This window comes from Cicer arietinum, chromosome 5 (assembly GCF_000331145.2).
Source record: "Cicer arietinum cultivar CDC Frontier isolate Library 1 chromosome 5, Cicar.CDCFrontier_v2.0, whole genome shotgun sequence".
NCBI classification, from domain to species: domain Eukaryota; kingdom Viridiplantae; phylum Streptophyta; class Magnoliopsida; order Fabales; family Fabaceae; genus Cicer; species Cicer arietinum.
The window spans coordinates 18,978,043-18,994,967 of record NC_021164.2 but is presented as its reverse complement, the minus strand read 5'-3'; positions in this window follow the sequence as shown (position 1 = coordinate 18,994,967).

The following is a 16,925-nucleotide window of genomic DNA, read 5'->3' as shown; positions in this document are numbered from 1 at the left end:
CCTACATTTGTTGTTCCTTTCAGATACTTCATAATTCTTTTAACAGCTACTAGATGTGATTCTTTCGGATCTGCCTGAAATCTTGCACACAAACAAACACTAAACATGATATCTGGCCGGCTGGCCGTTAGATATAATAATGATCCAATCATACCTCGATATTTGGATATGTCGATGGAAATTCCTGATGCATCTTTATCAACATATGTTCCGGAGCCCATTGGAGTTGTACTTTCTTTGCAATTCTCCATTTCAAATTTCTTTAGTAATTCTTTACAATATTTGGCTTGATTGATGAAGATGCCGTGCTCAAGTTGCTTGATATGAAGTCCAAGAAAATAGTTTAATTTTCCCATCATGGACATTTCGAATTCTCCTTGCATTATTGAAGAGAATTCTTCACATATGTCCTTGTTGGTTGATCCAAATATTATATCATCAACATAAATTTGAACCAATAATGTGTGACCATTTTCTCTTTTGACAAATAACGTTTTATCAACTTCTCCTTTGTCAAATCCTCGTTCACATAAAAAGGTGCTTAATCTGTCATACCAAGCTCTTGGAGCTTGTTTTAGACCATAAAGAGCCTTTTTCAATTTGTAAACGTGTGAGGGATTTTTGGAATCTTCAAATCCAGGGGGCTGCTTGACATAAACTTCTTCATTTATGTACCCATTGAGAAATGCACTTTTCACGTCCATTTGATATAACTCAAAATTCATGGAGCAAGCATATGCTAATAGTAGACGTATGGCTTCTAGTCTTGCTACCGGAGCAAATGTTTCGTCAAAGTCTATCCCTTCCTCTTGATTGTATCCTTGAGCAACCAATCTAGCTTTGTTGCGAACAACTATGCCATTCTCATCTAGTTTATTTTTGAACACCCATTTTGTACCAATGATGTGTTTATTTCCAGGATTAGGAACAAGTTCCCAAACTTGGCTTCTTTCGAATTGATTGAGTTCTTCTTGCATGGCAAGTATCCATTGATCATCTTTAAGTGCTTCACCAATTTTGGAGGGTTCGATTTGAGAAACAAACGCCATGTTTAAGCAAGCATCTTGCAATTTTAACCTTGTTGTGACTCCTTTATTTATATCACCTATGATGTTGTCAATAGGGTGATATCTATGGGTTCTCCATTCTTTAGGAAGATCATCACTTTGCCTTTCAATATTGACTCCACTTTCTTGTTGAAGTTCTTTGCTTGGATCATTACTTTCAAAAACATCATCATCATCACAAGAAATAATATTTTCTTCTTTTATGGGGTTAGTTTCATCAAAGGTTACATGCATTGATTCTTCAACTAATAAGGTTCTTTTATTAAAGACTCTAAATGCTTTACTAGATAAAGAGTAACCGAGAAATATACCTTCATCAGCTTTTTCATCAAATTTTCCAAGGTTGTCTTTACCATTATTTAACACAAAACATTTACATCCAAAAATGTGAAAGTGAGAGATATTGGGTTTTCTACCTTTGTAAAGTTCATATGGAGTTTTCTTAAGAATTGGCCTAATAATTACCCGGTTGGAAACATAGCATGCTGTGTTTACAGCATCTGCCCAAAAGTATTTTGGTAGATTTGAGTCGCTTAGCATAGTTCTAGCAAGCTCTATTAAGGATCTATTCTTTCTCTCAACGACCCCATTTTGTTGTGGTGTTCTTGGTGCAGAAAAATTGTGAAAAATACCATTTTCTTCACAAAATTCTTCAAATGAAGTATTTTGAAATTCCCTTCCATGATCACTTCTAATTGATACAATTTTGGCAGATTGTTCATTTTGGACTAGCTTGGCATAGTTTTTAAATGCCTTAAAAGCTTCATTTTTATTTGCCAAAAATAAGGTCCAAGTGAACCTTGAGTAATCATCAACAATAACTAGTCCATATGAGTTTCCACCAAGACTTTTGGTTCTTGATGGACCAAACAAATCCATATGTATCAATTGTAGCGGTCTAGAAGTTGAAATAACATTTTTAGGTTTGAAAGAACTTTTTGTTTGTTTGCCCTTTTGACAAGCGTCACATAATTTATCCTTTATAAATTTTATTTTTGGTAAGCCTACAACAAGATCATGCTTGACCAATTTGTTTAAATGATCCATGTGAATATGAGCAAATCTCTTATGCCATAGCCAAGCATCATTATTGTCGCTTACCAAAAGACATTTCATTTTCAAGGATAAATCTTCAAAATTAAGTATGAAAATGTTTTTGAAACGCTTACCAACAAACTGAGTTTCATTTGTAGCTTCATTTTGGATGACGCACTCATCTTTATTAAAAACTATCTTGTATCCTTTGTCACAAAGCTGGCTGATGCTTATGAGATTATGTTTTAGACCTTCAACATATAAGACATCTTCAATTGAGGGAGATGGTGCTGTACCAACTTTTCCAATGCCTAAAATTTTTCCTTTGTTGTTGTCTCCATATACTACATGTCCCTTTGACTCAAGTGTTAAAGCTGAAAATTTTGTTATATCACCCGTCATGTGTTTAGAGCAGCCACTATCCAAGTACCACATGTTTGAAGTCTTTTGTTTGCTTACCTACAAAATTGAAATCAAACTTTATTAGGTACCCAATGTGCTTTGGGTCCTTGATGGTTAGTACCTTTCTTTACCCATATGAAATGACCTTTTGGAACACTAATATTTCTAATATGACATGTATTAGGTGTATGACCATGAAGACCACAATAAGAGCAAGTAGGATTAAATCTACTGTTAGTAACATATGTATGAGATTTATTTTGAATAATTTTCTTATTATAAAGATCATCCTTTTTCATAACTATAATCTTATCTTGATTAGATTGACTACCTGCTTTAACAAAAATAGTTTTGTTCAAATTTGGTTTATCAAATTTTGAGTATCCAAGACCACTTTTATCATTTGAGTATCTTTGCATGTTTAGAACATTTTCCAATCCTAATTGTCCCTTTTCGTATCGTTCAATTACTCTATTTAATTGAACAATTTCGAAAGAGAGGGATTCACATTTATTGCATGCAGAATTCTGTTTTAGTTTTTCAGAATTTTTCTCCATAATATCAACTTTTTCTTGTAAACTTGAGATTTGTTTCTTTTGTGTTGATACTAGTTTACATAGATTTTTACATTCAATGAGTAATTCTTTTATTGCGTTTTGAGCATCATTGTATTCTATAATTAATTCAGTATTAGTCTTATTATAAAGAGGAGAGTCTATATTACTAACCTCTTCATCATCTGATTGATGCGAGGCCATTAATGCAACATTGGCGCATTCTTCACTTTCTGTTTCTGAAGATGAACTTACTTCATTGTCTTCCCAAGCTATGTATGCTTTCTTGAAGTCTTTCTTTCTGTTGAAATTCTTCTTAGCAATATTTGGGCAGTCTGCTTTAATATGTCCTTGTTTTCCACATTCGAAGCAAGTGAAATTTTGATTTGATGTAGAATTATCTTTCTTCTTGAAGCTTTTCTTTTTGAATGTTCTGTCGTTTTTAAGAAATTTACCAAATTTCTTAACAAGAAGGATAATATTTTCATCTTCATCTGAATCATTCTCTTTGCTTTGTTCTCTTGATTCAGTCTTTAACGCAATATTTTTGTTCTTCTTTTCTTGACTTTCATTTTGTTCTAGCCTTCCGAGTTCGATTTCATGCTCTTGAAGTTTTCCAAATAGTGCAGAAAGAGACATCTTGGATAGGCTTTTCTTTTCTGATATTGCTGTAACTTTTGGTTGCCATGCCCTTGTCAATGACCTTAGTACTTTTAGATTTAGTTCATCATTTGTGAAGATTTTTCCAAGTGCTGTCAAATGATTGGTTAAATGGGAGAACCTTTTCTGTAAATCTAAAATAGATTCTCCGGGCTGCATGCGAAATAACTCATATTCTTGTGATAGTGTGTTGAGTTTGGATCTTTTTACTTCAATGGTGCCTTCGTGAGTTACTTCCAACGTATCCCATATTTCTTTTGCTGTTTTACAGTGAGATATGCGGAAAAACTCATCCATTCCTAGTGCAGATTGTAATATGTTCTTAGCCTTTTTATCGAAAAGCACTTTTCTCTTATCCTCATCCGTCCAAGAATTTTTTATTTTTATTTCTTCTTTGTTATTGATGACAGTTTTTGGAATATGAGGACCATTTTCAACGGCATCCCATATGTCATCTCCTTGTGCTTCGAGATATGCTTGCATACGGATTTTCCAAAAATCGTAGTGCTCTCCAACAAAACATGGTGGCTTGGTACTGCTACCACCATCTCTAAAGACAGGTTGTGCGGAAGCCATGAGTAATTGATCGAGGAATAAGTTACCTTAACCTGCTCTGATGCCAATTGTTAGTATAGAAGTACGCCTAAGAGGGGGGGGTGAATTAGGTGTTAGTAAATTTTCTTGTTTTTAGTGATATGGTAATCAGATTTTCTGAGTTTAAGAACAAGGCTTAATAACAAGTGCAGTAAGTAAATGAACACGATAAGATTTATCCTGGTTCCCCTTATAACCAAGGGTACGTCCAGTCCTCTTGCACACCACAAGAGATTAATCAACTACTTGTCAGAAAATGTACAATTCCCACCCTGGGATTCTTGCTACAAAACTTCTAACAATTCTTTCTAAGATAGCACACCACTATCTTACTTGTACAAATGATACAATAAGGTTTGAATAAATCTAAGATGTGGTATATTGATAAACAACTCAATAGTAATTCAAGTACTTGAGAACTTTTTAGAATGATATGAAAATCTAATGCAAGTACTTAGAAAAATCAGAATTTTGTTCAAAGTTGTTCAAATGAATTAATTCAAGGATGGTTAATTTTTGATCTGAAGTTATGGGGTATTTATACTCCATAAAACATCCTTTCAGATTCGTGGCCATTGATCCAAGAGGTTTGATGAAAAATTACAATGTTCTAGAGGCATTCCAGATCTGAAAAATTGTAATGTTTCCAGGTGTATTCGAATACAGTATATGTGTATTCGAATACACATCTTTGTAACGTTTAAAAAATTCGAATTTTACACCTTGTATTCGAATACACATCAGTGTAGTCGAATACAGATCAATGTATTTTAGCCTCTGACTTAACTTGTATTCGACTACATATGAGTGTAGTCGAATACATTTGGCTACTGACTTAGCATGTAGTCGACTACAGATGGGTGTAGTCGAATACACTTGGCCACTGACTTAGCTTGTAGTCGACTACAGATGCGTGTAGTCGAATACACCTTTTAAAGTTTTGCTTCTGACTTAAGTTGTATTCGAATACAACATGGTGTATTCGAATACACTTATGCAAATTGTCAAAAATATGATTTTAAATGATTTGTTAATGTTGTTTTTGATTTTTGAAAACATGTTAAATGCATATGTAAATATGAATTGTTCTCAAGTATTTGAACTATTGATTTGTATCATATACCTTTATATTTACTCATTTATTATTTGGATTTGGAAGCTCATTCAAGATGGTTTGATCTTCTTTTTGATCTTGCTGCATTGTCCATAGTTGGTGGTCTTGTCGTCATCAAAAACATGTAGTTTACATTCTCCCCCTTTTTGATTATGACAAAACGTTGTTGTGAAGAGAGTGTGATGTTGAAATCTTTGCTCCCCCGTAATAGGTGCATACTCCCCCGTTGTATGTGATGATTTGAAAATTGTTTTTGAGTGCCTACAAGGTTTGAAATGCAACAACAACACCAAATTTTCTCCCCCTTTTGACATGATCAAAAAGAAGAAGAAAACAAAGAGACATACACGGTGCGAGTAAAGTCATACACAAAAGACATAGAAGGAAACAAGAATAGCAGTAATGGAAATTAAGTTAGAAGATCATAAAAGTGAATACATAATAAGTCCTGAAACGAGTAATACAAAACACACCAGAATTAAAACGACAAAGGAGTTCATAAAGCAAATATTACAATAACACAGAATACAAAAAGTGAACTTAGTACAAAATTTAAAGACTTAATCAAATTCTGTCGGAATGTGGAAATGATCAAGTTTGTCGGATAATTGACTAATGTCTTGAGATAGTGCGTCATGATTGCGAGCAATAGTAGTTTCAATGGTGGTGAAGCGAGTGTCGATAGAGGTGGTCAACTTGTCGAATTGAGTTTGGAAGAAAGTTTGGAAAGAATCAAGGCGAGTCATGATCATTTGATTGGAGATATAATCATCATCAGATGCAGTTTCCTCGCCATCTTCATCTCCTTGAGCAGCAGTGTTGGATGGTCCAGCAGTGTCCGCCGGTGCATCTTCAGAAGGTGGACCATGATCACCTTTATGCACAAAGGCTTCAAGCTCATCATTCCATATGATCCTCATGCTAGGCAAGACACCTAAATCCAACAGATTTTCTTTGGTGGGAGTAAACATAACCTCATCAGCAAAGTCCACACCAAAGTGTTCCAAAATTCGTGAAACTTCCTTTGCATATGGTAAGCCAATTGCTTCGCGAGATCCAAGCATGATAGATTTCACAAAAAATGCCCAATTAAGTTGACGACCTTCAAACATGAAATTCATAATTTGCAGTTCAAACTCCGAAATTTGGGAGTAATTTCCAGCCTTCGGAACCAAAATGTAGCTAAGGAAATAGTGTAGAAGCCGATAATCAACAGTAAGATTTCCCACACCATACCGTTGCTGGGCATATTTGGAACCTGCCTGAGCTCTCTTTTGTTCCATGGTGCGGCGATCAAACCGACAGAGAGAGACATACGCATCATACTTAGAAATATCACCCCATTCACATAAATTGTTTGGACAAAATTGTTCACCATTAAAAGGAATATTCAGAATTTCGCCAATGGTTTTGGTATTTAAACGAATAACTTTACCCTTAACGCGCGAGACTAGCAGTTTGCCCTCTTGTATGAGATTACAATAAAAAACCCTAACCAAATCTGGATAAACTGGACCATTGTAGCCTATAAACTCTTCAACATGTTGTGCTTTAAGCAACGCAGGAAATTTAAAATCAGAAAAAGAGTCCAAAGTACCGTATTTGGGGATAATAAGGCGCTTGTCCGAGTAGAAGGTGCGAAAACGATCAATTTCCTCCGGTGTGTGTAGAAGCCGGGATAGATCCGTGATGTTGGGAGTCTTGGTTCGTTTTCGTGAGGGACCTACTGCGGCATGTTTGGTGCGTGGTCCTCGTTTGCGAGCATCCATGGTGAGAAAGGGTATTTTTGGTGAAAGTGGGTTTTAGAGAAAATGTGAGAGTTGTGAGAGATTTGAAGAGGGATGACAAGAAGGAAGTAAAGAGTAATGGATTTTGTTAGGTTGAGTGAATGGGTAAGTAAGTGGAAGGAGGATGGATGAGTTTGAGAGAGATGAGAGAAGGAACTGAGGCTGTATTCGAATACCAACTGAAATAACCCTAACTTATGTGTAGCAGCTTTTATATCTGGGCAAAAACGCGAAGGTGTATTCGACTACACCTTCTTGTATTCGAATACACATTTTTCTGGGAACGTGTATTCGACTACACATCCTTTGTATTCGAATACAGGAAATCTGGGAAAGTTTGTATTCGAATACAGACATTTGTATTCGACTACATAAGCACCGTTTTGCTTAAAAACTCAGTTTTTTTATGAAAATTGCATCATGTAATACACAAATTCATATATCAAAAGGAAATAATCAATAAGACATAAGAGATATGGCAAACTATGTATATCATGCAATGGTTAAAGATCAAATTCACTCAAAATACCAAGTTCTCTTCGGATTTTATAAAATGAGTCTTTAGGTAACGGTTTTGTAAAAATATCGGCCAATTGATTGTGTGTATCAACAAATGTTACCTCAACATTACCTTTAAGTACATGATCCCGTAGAAAATGATGTCGGATATCGATGTGTTTAGTTCTGGAGTGCATGATTGGATTCTTTGAGATGTTTATTGCGCTTGTGTTATCACATCTTAAGGGAATGCATCCGAGATCAACTCCATAGTCATGTAATTGCTGTTTGAGCCAGAGAATCTGGGCACAACAGCTTCCTGCTGCAATATATTCAGCTTCAGCAGTACTAAGTGCAACACAAGCTTGCTTTTTACAAGACCATGAAACAAGGGCATTTCCTAAGACATGACATGTGCCACTGGTGCTTTTACGGTCTGTTTTGCATCCCGCATAATCCGAATCAGAGTATCCTACTAGGCTACATATGCTACCCTTAGGATACCATAGGCCTACATTTGTTGTTCCTTTCAGATACTTCATAATTCTTTTAACAGCTACTAGATGTGATTCTTTCGGATCTGCCTGAAATCTTGCACACAAACAAACACTAAACATGATATCTGGCCGGCTGGCCGTTAGATATAATAATGATCCAATCATACCTCGATATTTGGATATGTCGATGGAAATTCCTGATGCATCTTTATCAACATATGTTCCGGAGCCCATTGGAGTTGTACTTTCTTTGCAATTCTCCATTTCAAATTTCTTTAGTAATTCTTTACAATATTTGGCTTGATTGATGAAGATGCCGTGCTCAAGTTGCTTGATATGAAGTCCAAGAAAATAGTTTAATTTTCCCATCATGGACATTTCGAATTCTCCTTGCATTATTGAAGAGAATTCTTCACATATGTCCTTGTTGGTTGATCCAAATATTATATCATCAACATAAATTTGAACCAATAATGTGTGACCATTTTCTCTTTTGACAAATAACGTTTTATCAACTTCTCCTTTGTCAAATCCTCGTTCACATAAAAAGGTGCTTAATCTGTCATACCAAGCTCTTGGAGCTTGTTTTAGACCATAAAGAGCCTTTTTCAATTTGTAAACGTGTGAGGGATTTTTGGAATCTTCAAATCCAGGGGGCTGCTTGACATAAACTTCTTCATTTATGTACCCATTGAGAAATGCACTTTTCACGTCCATTTGATATAACTCAAAATTCATGGAGCAAGCATATGCTAATAGTAGACGTATGGCTTCTAGTCTTGCTACCGGAGCAAATGTTTCGTCAAAGTCTATCCCTTCCTCTTGATTGTATCCTTGAGCAACCAATCTAGCTTTGTTGCGAACAACTATGCCATTCTCATCTAGTTTATTTTTGAACACCCATTTTGTACCAATGATGTGTTTATTTCCAGGATTAGGAACAAGTTCCCAAACTTGGCTTCTTTCGAATTGATTGAGTTCTTCTTGCATGGCAAGTATCCATTGATCATCTTTAAGTGCTTCACCAATTTTGGAGGGTTCGATTTGAGAAACAAACGCCATGTTTAAGCAAGCATCTTGCAATTTTAACCTTGTTGTGACTCCTTTATTTATATCACCTATGATGTTGTCAATAGGGTGATATCTATGGGTTCTCCATTCTTTAGGAAGATCATCACTTTGCCTTTCAATATTGACTCCACTTTCTTGTTGAAGTTCTTTGCTTGGATCATTACTTTCAAAAACATCATCATCATCACAAGAAATAATATTTTCTTCTTTTATGGGGTTAGTTTCATCAAAGGTTACATGCATTGATTCTTCAACTAATAAGGTTCTTTTATTAAAGACTCTAAATGCTTTACTAGATAAAGAGTAACCGAGAAATATACCTTCATCAGCTTTTTCATCAAATTTTCCAAGGTTGTCTTTACCATTATTTAACACAAAACATTTACATCCAAAAATGTGAAAGTGAGAGATATTGGGTTTTCTACCTTTGTAAAGTTCATATGGAGTTTTCTTAAGAATTGGCCTAATAATTACCCGGTTGGAAACATAGCATGCTGTGTTTACAGCATCTGCCCAAAAGTATTTTGGTAGATTTGAGTCGCTTAGCATAGTTCTAGCAAGCTCTATTAAGGATCTATTCTTTCTCTCAACGACCCCATTTTGTTGTGGTGTTCTTGGTGCAGAAAAATTGTGAAAAATACCATTTTCTTCACAAAATTCTTCAAATGAAGTATTTTGAAATTCCCTTCCATGATCACTTCTAATTGATACAATTTTGGCAGATTGTTCATTTTGGACTAGCTTGGCATAGTTTTTAAATGCCTTAAAAGCTTCATTTTTATTTGCCAAAAATAAGGTCCAAGTGAACCTTGAGTAATCATCAACAATAACTAGTCCATATGAGTTTCCACCAAGACTTTTGGTTCTTGATGGACCAAACAAATCCATATGTATCAATTGTAGCGGTCTAGAAGTTGAAATAACATTTTTAGGTTTGAAAGAACTTTTTGTTTGTTTGCCCTTTTGACAAGCGTCACATAATTTATCCTTTATAAATTTTATTTTTGGTAAGCCTACAACAAGATCATGCTTGACCAATTTGTTTAAATGATCCATGTGAATATGAGCAAATCTCTTATGCCATAGCCAAGCATCATTATTGTCGCTTACCAAAAGACATTTCATTTTCAAGGATAAATCTTCAAAATTAAGTATGAAAATGTTTTTGAAACGCTTACCAACAAACTGAGTTTCATTTGTAGCTTCATTTTGGATGACGCACTCATCTTTATTAAAAACTATCTTGTATCCTTTGTCACAAAGCTGGCTGATGCTTATGAGATTATGTTTTAGACCTTCAACATATAAGACATCTTCAATTGAGGGAGATGGTGCTGTACCAACTTTTCCAATGCCTAAAATTTTTCCTTTGTTGTTGTCTCCATATACTACATGTCCCTTTGACTCAAGTGTTAAAGCTGAAAATTTTGTTATATCACCCGTCATGTGTTTAGAGCAGCCACTATCCAAGTACCACATGTTTGAAGTCTTTTGTTTGCTTACCTACAAAATTGAAATCAAACTTTATTAGGTACCCAATGTGCTTTGGGTCCTTGATGGTTAGTACCTTTCTTTACCCATATGAAATGACCTTTTGGAACACTAATATTTCTAATATGACATGTATTAGGTGTATGACCATGAAGACCACAATAAGAGCAAGTAGGATTAAATCTACTGTTAGTAACATATGTATGAGATTTATTTTGAATAATTTTCTTATTATAAAGATCATCCTTTTTCATAACTATAATCTTATCTTGATTAGATTGACTACCTGCTTTAACAAAAATAGTTTTGTTCAAATTTGGTTTATCAAATTTTGAGTATCCAAGACCACTTTTATCATTTGAGTATCTTTGCATGTTTAGAACATTTTCCAATCCTAATTGTCCCTTTTCGTATCGTTCAATTACTCTATTTAATTGAACAATTTCGAAAGAGAGGGATTCACATTTATTGCATGCAGAATTCTGTTTTAGTTTTTCAGAATTTTTCTCCATAATATCAACTTTTTCTTGTAAACTTGAGATTTGTTTCTTTTGTGTTGATACTAGTTTACATAGATTTTTACATTCAATGAGTAATTCTTTTATTGCGTTTTGAGCATCATTGTATTCTATAATTAATTCAGTATTAGTCTTATTATAAAGAGGAGAGTCTATATTACTAACCTCTTCATCATCTGATTGATGCGAGGCCATTAATGCAACATTGGCGCATTCTTCACTTTCTGTTTCTGAAGATGAACTTACTTCATTGTCTTCCCAAGCTATGTATGCTTTCTTGAAGTCTTTCTTTCTGTTGAAATTCTTCTTAGCAATATTTGGGCAGTCTGCTTTAATATGTCCTTGTTTTCCACATTCGAAGCAAGTGAAATTTTGATTTGATGTAGAATTATCTTTCTTCTTGAAGCTTTTCTTTTTGAATGTTCTGTCGTTTTTAAGAAATTTACCAAATTTCTTAACAAGAAGGATAATATTTTCATCTTCATCTGAATCATTCTCTTTGCTTTGTTCTCTTGATTCAGTCTTTAACGCAATATTTTTGTTCTTCTTTTCTTGACTTTCATTTTGTTCTAGCCTTCCGAGTTCGATTTCATGCTCTTGAAGTTTTCCAAATAGTGCAGAAAGAGACATCTTGGATAGGCTTTTCTTTTCTGATATTGCTGTAACTTTTGGTTGCCATGCCCTTGTCAATGACCTTAGTACTTTTAGATTTAGTTCATCATTTGTGAAGATTTTTCCAAGTGCTGTCAAATGATTGGTTAAATGGGAGAACCTTTTCTGTAAATCTAAAATAGATTCTCCGGGCTGCATGCGAAATAACTCATATTCTTGTGATAGTGTGTTGAGTTTGGATCTTTTTACCTCAATGGTGCCTTCGTGAGTTACTTCCAACGTATCCCATATTTCTTTTGCTGTTTTACAGTGAGATATGCGGAAAAACTCATCCATTCCTAGTGCAGATTGTAATATGTTCTTAGCCTTTTTATCGAAAAGCACTTTTCTCTTATCCTCATCCGTCCAAGAATTTTTTATTTTTATTTCTTCTTTGTTATTGATGACAGTTTTTGGAATATGAGGACCATTTTCAACGGCATCCCATATGTCATCTCCTTGTGCTTCGAGATATGCTTGCATACGGATTTTCCAAAAATCGTAGTGCTCTCCAACAAAACATGGTGGCTTGGTACTGCTACCACCATCTCTAAAGACAGGTTGTGCGGAAGCCATGAGTAATTGATCGAGGAATAAGTTACCTTAACCTGCTCTGATGCCAATTGTTAGTATAGAAGTACGCCTAAGAGGGGGGGGTGAATTAGGTGTTAGTAAATTTTCTTGTTTTTAGTGATATGGTAATCAGATTTTCTGAGTTTAAGAACAAGGCTTAATAACAAGTGCAGTAAGTAAATGAACACGATAAGATTTATCCTGGTTCCCCTTATAACCAAGGGTACGTCCAGTCCTCTTGCACACCACAAGAGATTAATCAACTACTTGTCAGAAAATGTACAATTCCCACCCTGGGATTCTTGCTACAAAACTTCTAACAATACTTCTAAGATAGCACACCACTATCTTACTTGTACAAATGATACAATAAGGTTTGAATAAATCTAAGATGTGGTATATTGATAAACAACTCAATAGTAATTCAAGTACTTGAGAACTTTTAGAATGATATGAAAATCTAATGCAAGTACTTAGAAAAATCAGAATTTTGTTCAAAGTTGTTCAAATGAATTAATTCAAGGATGGTTAATTTTTGATCTGAAGTTATGGGGTATTTATACTCCATAAAACATCCTTTCAGATTCGTGGCCATTGATCCAAGAGGTTTGATGAAAAATTACAATGTTCTAGAGGCATTCCAGATCTGAAAAATTGTAATGTTTCCAGGTGTATTCGAATACAGTATATGTGTATTCGAATACACGTCTTTGTAACGTTCAAAAAATTCAAATTTTACATCTTGTATTCGAATACACATCAGTGTAGTCGAATACAGATTAGTGTATTTTAGCCTCTGACTTAACTTGTATTCGACTACATATGGGTGTAGTCGAATACACTTGGCCACTGACTTAGCTTGTATTCGACTACAGATGGGTGTAGTCGAATACACCATTTAACGTTTTGCCTCTGACTTAAGTTGTATTCGAATACAACATGGTGTATTCGAATACACTTATGCAAATTGTCAAAAATATGATTTTAAATGATTTGTTAATGTTGTTTTTGATTTTCGAAAACATGTTAAATGCATATGTAAATATGAATTGTTCTCATGTATTTGAACTATTGATTTGTATCATATACCTTTACATTTACTCATTTATTATTTGGATTTGGAAGCTTATTCAAGATGGTTTGATCTTCTTTTTGATCTTGCTGCATTGTCCATAGTTGGTGATCTTGTCGTCATCAAAAACATGTAGTTTACACTTATTAATGGCTTCCGCACAACCAGTTTTTAGAGATTGTGGTAGTAGCAATAAACCACCATGTTTCATTGGTGAACACTATGATTTCTGGAAGATACGCATGCTGGCATATCTTGAGGCACAAGGAGATGATATATGGGAAGTGGTAGAAAACGGTCCCTATGTTCCAACAACAGTTATCAATAATAAAGAAGAAGTAAAGATAAAAGGCTCATGGACAGATGATGACAAAAGGAAAGTATTATTTGATAAAAAGGCCAAAAACATTCTACAATCGGCACTTGGAATGGACGAATTCTTCCGTATATCTCATTGCAAAACAGGTAAAGAAATCTGGGATACACTTGAAATAACACATGAAGGAACCATTGAGGTAAAGCGTTCCAAACTCAACACATTGTCTCAAGAGTATGAATTGTTCCGAATGCATCCCAGAGAATCTATTATAGACTTGCAGAAAAGATTTTCTCATTTGACCAACCACTTGACAGCTCTTGGAAAAATCTTTACTAATGATGAATTGAACCTTAAAGTTCTGAGATCATTAACAAGGGCATGGCAACCTAAATTAACGGCAATTTCTAAAAAGAAAAGCCTATCAAAGATGTCCCTTTCTGCACTTTTTGGAAAACCTCAAGAACACGAAATCGAACTTGGAAGGTTAGAACAAAATGAAAGTCAAGAAAAGAAGACCAAAAACATTGCTCTAAAGACCGAATCAAGAGAACAAATAAAAGACGAAAATTCAGATGAAGATGAAAATATTACGTTCCTTGTTAAGAAATTTGGTAAGTTTCTTAAAAATGACAGAATTTTCAAAAGGAAAAGTTTTAGGAAGAAAGATAGTTCTACTTCAAATCAAACTTCACTTGCTTTGAATGCGGAAAACAAGGACATATCAAGGCAGATTGTCCAAACCTTGTTAAGAAAAATGCCACAAAAAAGAAAGACTTCAAGAAGGCATACATAGCTTGGGAAGACAACAAAGTAAGTTCATCTTCAGAATCAGAAAGTGAAGAATGCGCTAATGTTGCATTGATGGCATCACATCAATCAGATAATGAACAAGAGGTTAGTAACAAAGACTCCCTTCATCTTCATAAAACTAATAGTGAATTGATTCTAGAATATAATGAGGCTCTAAACGCCATCAAGGAACTACTTATTGAATGCAAAAATCTGTTCAAACTAGTGTCAACACAAAAGAGACAAATCTCAAGTCTTCAAGAAAAAGTTGACACTATGGAAAAGAATTCTGAGAAACTAAAACAGAATTTTGCATGCAATAAATGTGATTCCCTCTCCTTCAAAATTGTTCAATTAAATAGAGTAATTGAACGATACGAAAAAGGACAAATAGGCTTGGAAAATGTTTTAAATATGCAAAGATACTCAAATGACAAAAGCGGTCTTGGGTACTCAAAATTTGATAAACCAAACTTGAATAAGACTATTTTTGTCAAAGCAAGTAATCAATCCAATCAAGAAAAGATTATAACTGTGAAAAAGGATCACCTTTATAAAGAGAAAATAATTCATAGAAAATCTCATACACATGCTTTTAAAAATAGATTTACTCCTACTTGTTCTTATTGTGGTCTCAAGGCTCACACCCCTAATACTTGTCATATTAGAAACATTAGTATTCCAAAAGGGCATTAGTATGGATAGAGAAAGGTACTAACCATCAAGGACCCAAAGCACATTGGGTACCTAATAAAGTTTGATTTTAATATTGCAGGTATATACAAAAAGTACCTCAAATATGTGGTACTTAGATAGTGGGTGCTCTAAACACATGATGGGTGATAGAACAAATTTTTCAGCATTGACTCTTGAATCTAAGGGATATGTGGTATATGGAGACAACAACAAAGGAAAAAATTTAGGCATTGGAAAAGTTGGCACAGCGCCATCCCCCTCAATTGAAGATGTACTATATGTTGAAAGGTCTAAAACACAATCTCATAAGCATTAGTCAATTTTGCGATAAAGGATACAAGATAGCCTTCAACAAAGATGAATGTATCATCCAAAATGAAGCTACAAATGAAATACAATTTATCGGTAAACGTTTCAAAAACATCTTTATACTTAATCTTGACGATTTATCCTTAAAAATGAAATGTCTTTTGATAAGCGACAATAATGATGCTTGGCTATGGCATAAGAGATTTGCTCATATTCACATGGATCATTTAAACAAATTGGTCAAGCATGATCTTGTTGTAGGCTTACCAAAAATGAAATTTTTAAAGGATAAATTGTGTGACACATGTCAAAAAGGTAAGCAAACCAAAAGTTCTTTCAAACCTAAAAATGTCATTCCAACCTCTAGACCACTACAATTGATACCTATGGACTTGTTTGGTCCATCAAGAACCAAAAGTCTTGGTGGAAACTCATATGGACTAGTTATTGTTGATGATTACTCAAGGTTCACTTGGACCTTATTTTTAGCAAGTAAAAACGAAGCTTTTAAGGCATTTAAAAACTATGCCAAGCTAGTCCAAAACGAACAATCTGCCAAAATGGTATCAATTAGAAGTGATCATGGAAGGGAATTTCAAAATACTTCATTTGAAGAATTTTGTGAAGAAAATGGCATTTTCCACAATTTTTCTGCACCAAGGACACCACAACAAAATGGGGTTGTTGAGAGAAAGAACAGATCCTTGATAGAGCTCACAAGAACTATGCTAAGTGACTCAAACCTACCGAAATATTTTTGGGCAGATGCTGTAAACACAGCATGCTATGTTTCCAACCGGGTAATCATTCGGCCAATTCTTAAGAAAACTCCGTATGAACTCTACAAAGGAAGAAAACCCAATATCTCTCACTTCCACATTTTTGGATGTAAGTGTTTTGTATTAAACAAAGGTAAAGATAACCTTGGAAAATTTGATGAAAAAGCTGATGAAGGTATATTTATCGGTTACTCTTTATCTAGTAAATCATTTAGAATTTTCAATAAAAGAACTTTATTAGTTGAAGAATCAATGCATGTAACTTTTGATGAAACTAACCCTATAAAAGAGGAAACTATTAGTTTTTGTGATGATGATGTTTTTGAAAGCGATGATACAAACAAAGACCATCAAACTGATCAACCAGGTCAAGAAAGTGAAGTCAACATTGAAAGGCAAAATGATGATCTTCCTAAAGAATGGAGAACCCATAGATATCATCCAATTGA